This window comes from Cetorhinus maximus, chromosome 20 (assembly GCF_964194155.1).
Source record: "Cetorhinus maximus chromosome 20, sCetMax3.hap1.1, whole genome shotgun sequence".
Taxonomy (NCBI): Eukaryota; Metazoa; Chordata; class Chondrichthyes; order Lamniformes; family Cetorhinidae; genus Cetorhinus; species Cetorhinus maximus.
The window spans coordinates 90,026,057-90,039,551 of record NC_135898.1 but is presented as its reverse complement, the minus strand read 5'-3'; the positions used below and the strand labels follow the sequence as shown (position 1 = coordinate 90,039,551).

The 13,495-nt window shown below is 41.9% G+C and overlaps 1 protein-coding gene across 2 annotated transcripts in view; it reads right to left on the bottom strand.

Moving 5' to 3' along the window:
* The window catches only part of slf2 (SMC5/6 complex localization factor 2), an 83,274-nt gene that overhangs the window by 69,051 nt on the left and 728 nt on the right, over positions 1–13,495 (bottom strand). The window lies entirely within an intron of this gene.

Below are 13,495 nucleotides of genomic sequence, written 5' to 3'. Positions count from 1 at the left end.
TTGCACTGGCAGGAGACATGGTATTTATTTAAAGCACATGTATATGGAGAACAGTGTCCACTACAGAACAGATGACACAGTGAAGTGGGGATGTAATTGGACTCAAAAACAAAAATTGCTGGAAAAACTCAGCAGATCTGACAGCATCTGTGGAAAGGAAGAAGAGTTAATGTTTCGAGTCCGTATGACTCTTCATCAGAACTAAAGAGAAATAAGAAATGTGGTGAAATATAAGCTGTTTAAGCGGGGGGGCAGGACAGGTGGAGCTGGGTAGAGGGCCAGTGATAGGTGGAGGCAAAGGAGAGATTGCCAAAGATGTCATAAACAAAAGGACAAAGGGGTGTTGACGGTAGTGATATTATCTAAAGAATGTGCTAATGGTGACATTAAGGGTAGAAAGCAGGACGAGCAAGTGACAGATAGCCCTAGTGGGGGTGGGATGGAGGGAAGGGATCAAAATAGGCTAAAAGGTGGAGATAAAACAATGGATGGAAATACATTTTTAAAATAATAATAGAAATAGGTGGGAAAAGAAAAATATACATATAAAAATATATAATAGTTATTAGAAAAAAGGGGATAAAAAAAAAAGGGGGTGAGGATGGAGAAGGGAGTTCATGATCTGAAGTTGGTGAACTCAATATTCAGTCCGGAAGACTGTAAAGTGCCTAGTCAGAAGATGAGGTGCTGCTCCTCCAGTTTGCATTGAGCTTCACTGGAACATTGCAGCAGGCCAAGGAAGGACATGTGGGCATGAGAGTAGGGTGGTGTGTTGAAATTGCAAGCGACAGGGAGGTCTGGGTCATGCTTGCGGACAGACTGAAGGTGTTCCACAAGCGGTCACCCACTCTGCGTTTGGTCTCTCCAATGTAGAGGAAACCGCATTGGGAGCAGCAAATGCAGTAAACTAAATTGAGGGAAGTGCAACTGAAATGCTGCTTCACCTGAAAGGAGTGTTTGGGCCCTTGGACGGTGAGGAGAGGGGAAGTAAAGGGGCAGGTGTTGCATCTTCTGCGGTTGCATGGGAATGTGCCGTGGGAGGGGGTTGAGGTGTAGGGGGTGATGGAGGAGTGGACCAGGGTGACCCGGACGGAACGGTCCCTACGGAATGCCGACGGGGGGGGGTGGGGAATAGAAGATGTGTTTGGTGGTGGCATCATGCTGGAGTTGGCGGAAATGGCGGAGGATGATCCTTTGAATGCGGAGGCTGGTGGGGCGATAAGTGAGGGCCAGGGGGACCCTATCATGGTTCTGGGAGGGAGAGGAAGGTGTGAGGGCGGATGCGCGGGAGATGGGCCTGACACAGTTGAGATTGGGCACCGTGTGCAGGTGTCATTTGATCAGTGGCAGTGAGGTTAGAGGCAGACAGTGCTACATTCAAGCTCTGCTTATCTAATGAAGATGACACCACAGAGTTTGGACAACACACAGCACTAACACATTCAAGTTCCAACAAGAACACAGCACCAACTTATACCACAACCCAGACAAGATACAGCATTAACACAGACCACATTTCAGACAAAAGACACAGCGCTAACATGCTCCCCCACCCCCCTGTTCAAACAAGGCACAGTGCCAACAGCCCCAAAGTGCTAATATTGGAGATGGCAATGTGCACCACATACCGTAGAGGAATCAACACTGTGTAAATGCTACACAGATAGCCACAGGAACCATGAATCTAATCTGCTGGCTGGAACAGTTGGCATGGTTTTAAATTTCTCTGGTCTTTGAGGGAGATGAGAGGCACTTCAACCAGAACGAAAACAGCTTGGGAGTCACAGATAACACAATGCCACCTCTTCATTCCACGAGCTGCTCTGTTGGTTGGATTATGTTGTCCGTCCTTTTCTAGGTGATGCAGAGGTGGGTCTAGGTGATGCAGAGGTGGGTCTGGCACGTGAAATGGGATAAGGGCTGCTAAAACTCCCAACCAGTCACCTTGACTTCTGCAATGATTTATCTTTGTGCCCCAACTGTGGTCCTGGTGGCGAGCCCACTAGAATCAAATGAAGGAGGGGAGGCTGGATAAATGCAAGCATACAGCAGTACAATTCTGCAACATGGTTTCTACTGCTTTGTCCACGATTTTGAAACTGCAGTTTCTCAGCAGACTTCCATCTAAGGAAGCAGTAACTGCTGCCATCACAGAAATGACAACAACTTGTTTACTCTCCTCCTGATGTCTGGGGCTGAATTCATCTCCTTGACTGTAACAGTTACCAGGGTCATCTTCATGTCATGTTCTACCTGCCATGTTTTGCTGCAGATGTGGGTTCTGGACTCTTCCATTGGTTCCAGCGTCAACACATGAGAAGGGGCTGTCTCCACAGTCTGCACTCAAGACCAATGCTACCCAATCATTGATCTTTAACAGCACAGGCCCTCCTGCATCTCAGCTGAGCCCTGTTGCTTACAAACTTCTCGGAAGAGACAGTGTTACAAACCCAGCTGACGTTACTGCTGGGCAAGTCAGATCCCAGGGTGGAACCTAGCTTAATAGATCCTAATTTTTATTTTTTGCTTAGAAGTGTGGAGGACGATGACTGAACAGAGTCACAGGAGTTAGCTGTGAACTTTTAACAAAAGAATAAATATTTATTTGACAAGAAAAGGTTAACTATATTACAATACTCCTTCACCCACAACTATACCTTTATAAATATATACAGGTTCATAAGAATAACACAAGTTACAAAAGTTTTTTTATACTCTAATGTTCACAGTAAGGACACTGTCCACGTAAACCAATAGGTGACCTGTGGTCAGACACACCACCCTCTGAAACCAAGTGACAGATGCCACGCCAAACAGATGCTATGGATCTCTCAACTAACCCCTCCAACACCACCCCCGAGATACTTGTCACACCGTGAGCCAACCGGTCTCACTGAACTCTATCTTTCACACAAGTGTTTCCAATCTCCACTCTCGAACACCACACTTGGAAATCTTCTCCCAAACAACGCTTCCTCTCGGATGCCTTCCACAAGGTCCACCTCCAGGGTTTTGATCTCTCCTTCCGATGTTCCTCTCCCCTGGATTGGCACAAGCATTCAAGCTTTGCCTTCCACACACTCTCTCTCAGATACTGAGCCGTGCCAACAGAACGCCACTGCTTCACATGCCCATAGTAAGAAGTCACCAACGTTGGCTGCCTCCTCGAATCTTCTGGCTTCTCACAAGACTATTTTGTTTTAAGTCTGCATCCTTGCAACTTTCTCCCTTTAAGCTGGGAGCCTTCCTCTGCTTCTCATTCAACCTCACTTAACAGGATCTTTTCCAGGTTCCTGTTCTTTGACTAGAAAGTCTTTTTAGGACTCTCTTTTTTCCCCCACTCCCTGGTTTCTAGGGCCTTCTCCTGTTCTTATGGGAAATTTGCTTTCTACAGCTCCCTCTCCTGACCGGTTCCTCCTGGGTCCGAGTCTCAACTGAACTAAAAAACTGTTGTTCTGTTTCTCCGTCTCTGTCGGCCGCCTGTTACTAAGCAACAGCGGAGTTTTTCCTACCTTGTGTTTGTTTTAACTTCCCTTCAAGAGTGGTAAAGCATCAAAATGCAGACATCTTTTAAAGTGAAACTAAAACTCAAGTTCCCCCCTTTCTTAACACACCAATTACAGAAATACAAATTAAACGTAAGCTAAAATTCATTCTGAACACCCACAAATATAACTTACTTAAACTATCTCCAGTTCCTAATTACAGCTATCTCCTCAAAGTTGTCCCACAGCTGATAATGCTCACTGCTGCTCAGTGATCTATCTAGTAATATCATCTCTGGGTCAGTAATATTCACCGTCAGTAATAACACCTCTGAGTGGGTGTATCTGGGCTGGTGCAGAGTAAATAAGATGCCATAAGAGAATGGGTGGATCAGGTGCAGGAAGTATACTTCTGGAAGAATAGGGCTGCTCAAACACAACTTCCTCTAAGCGTCCAATATTTTCCAGGATTGCAAAGAACAACCAACTGATTTGTGACTCAGGAGATGCATCTGAGCAACACCAGCAAGCCCTTATCATCATAACATCAACTGACATCAAAACCTCACAGCTCTGTAAACATGCTATCCCATCGGCATTTTCTGCAAGCCCGACACACAGGTGGTCTCCGCTGGCTTGGGAATCTAAAACACGGGGGTGCAGTCTCAGGAAAAGGGAATAATCATTTAGGACTGAGGTGAGGAAATATTTCTTCACTCAAAGGGCTGTGAATCTTTGGAATTCTCGACTCCAGAGGTTTATGGATGCTCCATCACTGAATGTATTTAAGGCTGAAGGACAGGTTTTTGGTTTCAGGGAATCAAGGGGAGCAGCGGGAAGGTGGAGTTGAAGCTCAAGATCAGCCATGATTGTACTGAATGGTGGAGCTGGTTCAACAGGCCACATGGTCTACTCCTGCTCCTATCTCTTCTTGTCTTGCATTACCTCAATGACAAACTGCATAAGGACTGTTTGCCGACTGTCTTTGTAAATTGCACATCAATACAAGCAAGTGCCACAACATGAATTACTGCTGCAGGATCCACTAGCTACACGCGGCACAGAAAGATTTCAGTGACATTTATTAGAGCTGGTCTCATGAGACAAACCACCAGCATAGCATGCTTTTCATAGATTTAATAGATAAAACAATAATTTCAACCAGAAAGAGGAAGTGTGCATCACATGCATGGGGTGACACCGGGTCAATTGCAAACTGGAAGTCACAGAGTCAATCATCACTCTATTTCAGCCGCTTGAGAAGTTTCAAACAAGATGATGTTTGAAAAATTAATAATATCGTCTGCTGAATCATTCTCGGAAGTACATCTAAGAAAAGAATAATTTGGGACAAAAACAAAAATAGCTGGAAAAAACTCAGCAGGTCTGACAGCATCTGCAGAGAGGAATGCAGTTAATGTTTCAACTCTGTACGACTCTTCATCAGAACTGTATTCCTCTCCGCAGATACTGTCAGACCTGCTGAGTTTTTCCAGCTATTTTTGTTTTTGTTTCAGATTTCTAGCATCTGCAGTATTTTGCTTTTATCTAAGAATAATTTGGGCTCAGCTATTAAGAAGAATAACCAGAAAGCCTGCTGATTTTTGGCAGCTGCACTCACACAAGATACTTGAAGGTTACCATAAGTCAATCAACATCAGTGAAATCATTCAACACCTGAGTTGGTACTTTCAGGAAAGCGGGAGAAAATCTAAAAATCACTCAAAATATTTGAAACTACGAGGTAATTAACTATAACTCTACAGAAGTGTCAAAATTTTCTGTAGTAACCAATGCAAAAACAGAAAATGCTGGAAAACTCAGGTCAGACAGCATCTATGGAGAGAGAAACAGAGTTGATGTTTCGAGTCTGTATGACCCTTTTTCAGAGCTGCCAATAAACTGAATGTTTACAGAAACTGATCCCTGGAATGATTTTGATCACTCAAATTTCATACAAAGTTCAAAAATATCCATTTCTACCAACACTCTCCCCTCCTCTCCAGATTGCATCTATTCCTGAAAAAGGGTTCTGTTCCACAGATGCCAGTCACACTTGGGTACCTCACCCAGGTGGCTGTCCTTTACAGTTGAGCCAAAACAGTTAGCGACAGCACACTATTTGGCTAGATTGGGCATCACTGCTAAATCCAATTCTATCTCACGAAACAAACACCTGCATTTTAAGCAAGAGTCACAAAACAAACCCGCCATACTTTTCCTATTCCTCTCCTCCCAGCCCCAAGAGTTATCCACCAGATTCTAAGGAAGCACTCTGCAGCAAAACCTCTAAGCAGTCACATAATAAAAGCCAAAATGCCAGCCATTCAATGGTAGATCCTCATCTGTGTGCGTGGTGGGTTTTTAAGTCCTACTCCAGACACTTGGGTACAGAACCTAGACCAGCACTTGGCTGAGTCAAAAATCTGCAACTCCCTTCCTAACAGCACTGTGGATGTACCTACACCACAGCGACTGCAGTGATTCAAGAAGGCTGCTCACCACCACCTTCTCAAGGGCAAGTAGGGATGGGCAATAAATGCTGACCTCGCCAGTGACCCATGAAAGAATAAAAACGGAGGCACCTGTCAACTGGATGAGACATTAAAACCAAGGCTCCATCTGCTCCATCTGTTGAAGGGTCATGAGGACTCGAAACGTCAACTTTGTTCTTCTCCGCCGATGCTGCCAGACCTGCTGAGTTTTTCCAGGTATTTCTGTTTTTGTTTTGGATTTTCAGCATCCGCAGTTTTTTGTTTTTATCTCCATCTGCCCCTTCAGGAGGACATGAAAGATTTCATGGCACTAACTGAAGAGAAGGGGAGTTCTCCCCGTTGAATCTTGCTACACAAAAATTGGCTGCTGCATTTCCCTACAAGAATCGCTACACTTCAAAAGGAGTTCACTGGCCGTAAATCGCATTAAGGCCACAAGGGGGGAATTCTAAAGCACCGCAGTGTCCCAATAACAAAAGACTTGCTAAGATTATGCACTTAAATTTCAAAACTGAAGAAATGAATGCCAAACACCTAAATATTTGCTAACTTTTTTACTTACATGCTAGATGAGAAAAGAAATACCCCTCCTTTGTGCCTTTCCATCAAAGGGCAGCAACAAATGTATATTTATTGACAATTTAAACTGGTACAAATGCAAACAGAACAAGCAAGTTTTTCTAGTAATGTCTGTCGACACTGGAATTTGCAACAAATGTTTTTAAACAGATACAAGGGCATTCATTAGGAAGAGTTCTTCGTGAAATGGAGTAAGAAACAAAGTGAACATCTCACTCAGTTTGTTGTTTTAAATTTAAGTGAGAAACAATAATTTTTCTTTGATGAGCCAGGATCCAATTTTATTGTGTAAAGACTTAAGACTAGCGGACATTGCAAAGTGCTTTACGTTGAATGAAGGACTTTGGAAACGTAGTCATTGCATTAATGCAAGAAACACGGCAGCTAAATGGTGAGAGATTGCAAAGCTGATACCTGGGTGTCCTAGTGCATTAATCACAAAAGGCTAGTATGCAGGTACAGCAAGTAATTAGCAAAGCTAATAGAATGTCATTGTTTATTGTGAGGTGAATTGAATACAAAAGTAGGGAGGTTATGCTTCAGTTGTATAGGGCACTGGTGAAGCCACAACTGGAGTACTGCATACAGTATCGGTCTGCTTATTTAAGCAAAGATGCAAATGCATTAGCAGTTCAGAGAAGGTTTACTAGGCTAATTCCAGGAATGGGCAGGTTGTCTTATGAGGCAAGATTGGACAGGTTAGGCTTGTACCTACTGGAGTTTAGAAGAGTAAGAGGTGACTTGAATGAAACCTTTAAAATCCTGAGGGGTTTTGACAGGGTGGATGTGGAGAGGATGTTTCCTCTTGTGGAAGAACCTAGAACGAGGGGGTCACTGTTTAAAAATAAGGGGTCGCTCATTTAAGATAGAGATGATGACAAATTCTGAGGGTTGAGTGTCTCTGGAACTCTCTTCCTCAAAAGGCGGTGGAAACAGTCTGAATATTTTTAAGGCACAGCTAGATAGATTCTTCATTAACAAGGGGGTGAAAGGTTATCGTATACAGGAGAGAACAATCAGAACAGCCATGCTCTTATCGAATGGCAGAGCAGGCTTGAAGGGCAGAGTGACCTAATCCTGCTCCTAGTTTGTATGTAACTTACGCAGAGCAAACTCCCACAAACTGCAATGTGATAATGACCAGATCATCTGTTTTTTATGATGTTGGTTGAGGGATAAATATTGGCCCAGGACACCGGGGATAACTCCGGTGCTCTTTTTCCAAAATAGAGCCACAGGATCTTTTACGTCCACGTGGGACAGCGGACAAGGCCCTCAGTTTAATGTCCCATCAGAATGATGGCACCTTTAGTAGTGCAGCACTCCCTCAGTACAGGTAGTCCCTGTTTTAAGTGACCCCTTTTAAAGTGGTTTAGTTTTAAATAGCCTTATATTTTATGTCTGGGTTCCATTTAAAGGGCAGTGTTTCTGTTTTAACGAGTGTAAGCTGCGTGGCGATGTCATCGCATGCCTGGCCCTGTGATTCTAAAAGTAGTGTCTGGCTTGCGATTGTGTTGCCGCTATTTTGTCCTTACTGTACATTCGAGGAACATCATTTTTTTGCTGCATTTTCAGGTGCCCCCTGTACTAAACTAATCTCTATGGGCTTCGTTTTTTTTTTAAAGAATTCTCAACTGGACAGTGTAGTAAACTTAGTTTTTCAAATTTCTCTGCTGTTTGTACCGTACAGTACGTGAGGAATTGCTGTGGATTTCTGTTTTTAAAATAATTCGTTGCTGTACAGGGATAAAGCTTTGTACTGTACTGTACAGTACCTGTGTTTAAATTTATACAGTATTTGTTATATTGAGTAATTTATTTTGCAAGTTATTTCAGCTGGGAATGCACAGCGCTGCACGTGAGATAGTGTTTCAATTTTTACATTGATTTTTCTGGGTAAAAATTGTCCCCTGGAACCTAACTCTGGCTTTAACATTGAGTCCTATGGAAAACCATGCTTCACTTAAAGAGTTTCACTTAAAGTGGCACCACTTTAAGTGAGAACTCCCTGTACCCTGGAGCGCCAGCCTAGATTTTTGTGCTCAAGTCCTGGAGTGGGACTTGAACTCACAACCTTCTCATGCAAGCATGCTACCAACTGAACAAGTGACAAAATGTTCTTTTTTTTAAAAACTTAGTTTCAATAAAATGACAGGAATGAATAAAGCCCACAAAAGGCCTCAGAATTTTGAAAACTATGGTCCTGCATAACACATTTTTTTTTAGTTAAACCCCCTACTCCATGACTTGAACCTCTAGTGTGGCTTGCATTCAAGTCAATTACATCAGAGCTCCTCATATTCTATAACTAACGAGGGAAAGGGCAGAAAAGCTATTTATCTAGTTATAAACAGGTATACCAAAGTCACTAATTGCAGCAACACAGGCTAATCAAGCCATAAAAAAAGCAAACAAATAACTGGCAATCATTTCTAGAGGGACAGAATTGAAATGCAGAGTTCTGTTCAACTTGTACACAACCTTGGTTAGATCACACTCCAAGTACTGAGAGTAGTGTGGGCTCCATATTATAAAAATATAAAGCCAGTGAAGATGGTTTCAAAACAAGATACTAAAATAGTACCAGAACTTAGAGTTTTCATCGAGAAAGGCTAAACAGGTTGGGACTCTTTCCTCTCGAAGACCGAGAGGCAACCTGATAGCGGTCTTCAAGATTATGAAAGAGTTTGATAGGGTAGACATAGAAATGATGTTAAGGGAGGCCAGAACTGCAGGCCATAAGTACAAGATAGTCACTAATAAATCCAACAGGCAAATTTAGAAGAAACTTATCTATCCAGGGAGTTGCTAGCAGGTGGAACTCACGATCACAAGCAACTAAAACCGATTTATTTAAAGGAAACTAGGTAAACACACAAGGCAGAAAGGAATATAAAGGGTATGTTGACAGGGTCAGATGAAGTGCAGTGGAGGAAGCTCATGTGGGACACACTGACATGGATTAGTTGGGTTGAATGGACTGTTTCTGTACTGTAATGCTATGTATGGGAATTACTTTTGAGGCAACATCGCATTACTGCGATTTGTCAGAGGGGACACAAATTTAAAGTCATTGCAAAAGAATTTGAAGGAGGTAACAAGAAATGCCCTTACACAAGAACAAAGATCCTATCCGCTTACAATAAAATGCTGAACGAGAATCCACAAATTAATTTAAACAGGAATTAGTGGCTGTTTGTATATTAAGAAATATGAGAATTTAGCAGGAAAATATTACATTTGTGACAAACATAAGTTTTTGTGCTGCAATCTTCCAATGGAAATTTTTTACGCAGAGGGTAGTGGGTGTCTGGAATTCACTGCCCAAGTTAGTGGTAGAGGCAGAAACTTTAAACTCTTAAAGAGTACCTGGATCTGCACCTTAAGTGCTGTAAGCTGCAGGGCTATGGGCCGGGTGCAGGAAGGTGGGATTAGAAAGGGCACCTGGGTGTCCTCGGGCTGGCATGGACAAGAAAGGCCGAATGGCCTCCTTCTGTGCTGTAACTTTTCTATGGTTCTATGTAAAATATACTTTAAAAAGCTAATAATGGTATTATATGTAATACATTATTTAACTGAAGAAATTATCCAACTTAACTGGCTTCCCACATTCTACCATCCATAAATTCAATCTCATCCTAAACACTGCTGCCTGTGTCCTTACTTGCACCAAGTCCCATTCACCTATCACCCATGCTTGCTGACGTACACTGGCTCCCAGTTAAGCAACATCTCTATTTTAAAAGTCTCCTCCTTGTTTTTGAACACTTTCATGGCCTCTGCCCTCTATCTCTGTGGCTTATTCAAACCCACAACCTCTGGGATTGCTGCATTTCTCCTAGTCTGGCCTCTTCAGCACCCCCAATTTTAATTGTTTCACCACTGACTACCAAGTCTTCAGCTGTCAAGACCCAAAGCTTTGAAATTACCTTTCTATACCTTTTTGCCTCTCCACTGTTCTTTCTTCCTTTAAAGCCTATCTCTTTGACAAAGCTTTTGGTCACTTGAAGTAAACACTCTTTACATGGCTCAGATTTTGCTTTACAAAGTTCCTGTGAAGTGTTTGCAATGTTTATTACATTCATGGTGCTATGTAAATACAAGTTGTTCTTGTATGGCTTTCAAAGAGAGTTCTTCCATTTCCCCATTTTAATTAAAATTGAAACAAATTAAATGGCTTTACTGATTATTTAAAATTACTAGCTGCATTAAAATAGCAGAATAGTTCAAACCATATTCTAACCAAGGAAAAGTGCAAGTGCAGTAGCCAAAGGAAGAACTGAAACAGTTTTAGTGTTCTTTTTAATTAAGCATAAGTATGTTTCAGTTCAGATTTTGTAAAACAGCCCAGTTGGCTACAGAAACCAGAAAAGAAAAATAGCCAAGAGTCTGAGAAAAGCCGACTTACAGCAGAAACCTTACAGAAAGTTGAAAGGGAAAGCCTTTTTAAACTCTAGAAAAAAAAACATTTCATTTCTGCATTGTCGTGCTGAGTGTGAAGCAAAAAAATTAAAATTCTGGAAATACAAAAAGCTGTAGCGAGATGACAGATTAGAATGTCCTGGGTAGTACCCTTTACTGAACTGAAACTGAACCTGAACCTGAACCTTAGGGAAAGATTGCTGAGATGCTACATTTTGTCATCTATGTTATATGACTCGGAGAAATGGACAACAAATAAAGAGACTATTAATAAGTTAAATGCATTTGAGATGTGGACATATAAAAGGATGTCCTGCATGCCCTACACAGGCAAAAAGACCAATGAGGAAGTGCTGTAAATAGCTAGCGGAGAGGAAATTAGTGCATAACAAAGGGAGGAAGATTCAATATTTTAGTCACATCATTAGAGCAGATGGTAAACAGAGCCAGTTATTGGAGTGGAAGATTGACAGAAAACGTAGGAGAAGGGAGAGGGGGAAATGGATGCCAGATCCAATGGACTGGATGCATGTGACTTGTGTGGAATGTGTAAAGGCAGCACAGGAGCTGGAGATTCATGGCAGTCAACCTTCTGGGAAGATGACAACACCAGCAAATGAACAAGTACACTTGAGAGAGTTCTCAAATGAAGGGTTCTCACTAAAGCACGATAATTTCTTTTCTGCAGATGCTGACTGACCTACGATATAGCTCTAGCACATCATTTTTCCTCATTTTACCTTTCCACGATAGATGTTTGGCTTCAAGGCCATACTGTACAGCTCAGTATTTACTATGATAAAAACAAAAAACTGCGGATGCTGGAAAATCCAAAACAAAAACAGAAACAGAAATACCTGGAAAAACTCAGCAGGTTTGGCAGCATCGGCGGAGAAGAGCACTGTTGACGTTTTCGAGGACTCGAAACGCTGCCAAACCTGCTGAGTTTTTCCAGGTATTTCTGTTCCTGTTTTTGTTCAGTATTTACTATCTCTGCATCTCTCAAGTCAAAGATCAAAGCCACGTTCCGATTAACTCATGTTTATTACAAGCTACTAATACTATCAGATCCTAGTGTTCTGATTTAGGTTTTACATATCATGATGCAACCAATGTACAAGGAGTTCTTTCCAAACCTGATGGCTCCAATATTCAAACAAGCCAAGTCACTTAATTGTGTTTGGCACAGACTGTCACTGTCATAACCATAGTCATAGATCACTAGAAAATTGCATTACGAGTGGATGTATTTTTCCTTTTTTTGCTGATAAGTGGTTTTTTTTTGTAAAAAAGAGAATTTTCTGGAAGCAGTTCAGATGGTTTCCACATATGGCAGTGCTCAAATTCATTCTAATCAAGATTTCACCACTACTATGTGTGGAAATCACCTGTACCGCTCCCAGAATTGACACCGGCACTGTGCTCCAAATACAATTACGTAACTTGGCTTGTTTGAATGTTGGGGCACCAGGTTTGGAAAGAATTCTTTAAATCACCGTTGCATCATCGATAGATAAACCTGAATCTAGAACACATGGCACTGATAGTATCTGCAATACACACGCGAGTAGTTATTAGGTACGTGGCTTTCAGTTTTGTGAGGTTCCATGGTGCGTAGATTCTAAGTAAAACTTAAATTTTTCTCCGCTGCAGCTTTTTGGCACTTCGATGTGATTACAGCTTGCTGTTAAATTAGTCGTTTACCACAAGGTGACCATACTACAATTGGCTTCAGTTAGTCTGAACTAAAGGAGGGAATAGTTGATCACGGTCTCCATTCGCATTTGATTTCCAATGACTCTTGCATGAATGGGTGAGTATTTTGCATAGACAGATGGCCTGAATTTGGTTCAAAACTGACCACAGGGCACATTAACTGATGATGATTAGAACAGTATGTTACAGCACAATAGAAATTGAGGACAAGCCTGATTCATACTCAGGAGAATTGTACTACAAGCTGCTTCTAGCACCCTGTACTTCAATGGACTATGATTTTATCGTATTGTACCATCTGCATTGTTGCACTCAAGCCAACATACTGAATTAAACAGGGCACACACGTTCTGCTTTAACACACATTTGAAGAAGAAACTGCAGTGAAAGCAACAGTAGGAATTAGTTTCTGGATGCGATATTGAAATTATCAACCGCTTCATAACTTTTACACCTGCTCAAAAGTGTCACGACAGCATCTTCATCCTCTGCAACATTGTAACTGGCTTCCTAACATTAAATCTCACGCACTGGTTAAAAAGTAAAATTGGACGGTACAACAACAAATAACCCAGATATGATAACATCTAACAGGATGGGCTTGGCACTGTTGCCTTTACTATATTTGCTAAATTAGAACAATACAAAAAGAACTTAAATGGCAAACTCAGATCAGAGAGGACATAACATTCACTTCAAATACAGCTGCCCATGGGCTTCTAGCTCAGAAAGAGACTGGCAATTTTTAAAAGCTTCTCCACAGGCCTCAAGCATTACCAGCTTCAGCAATATCCTTTA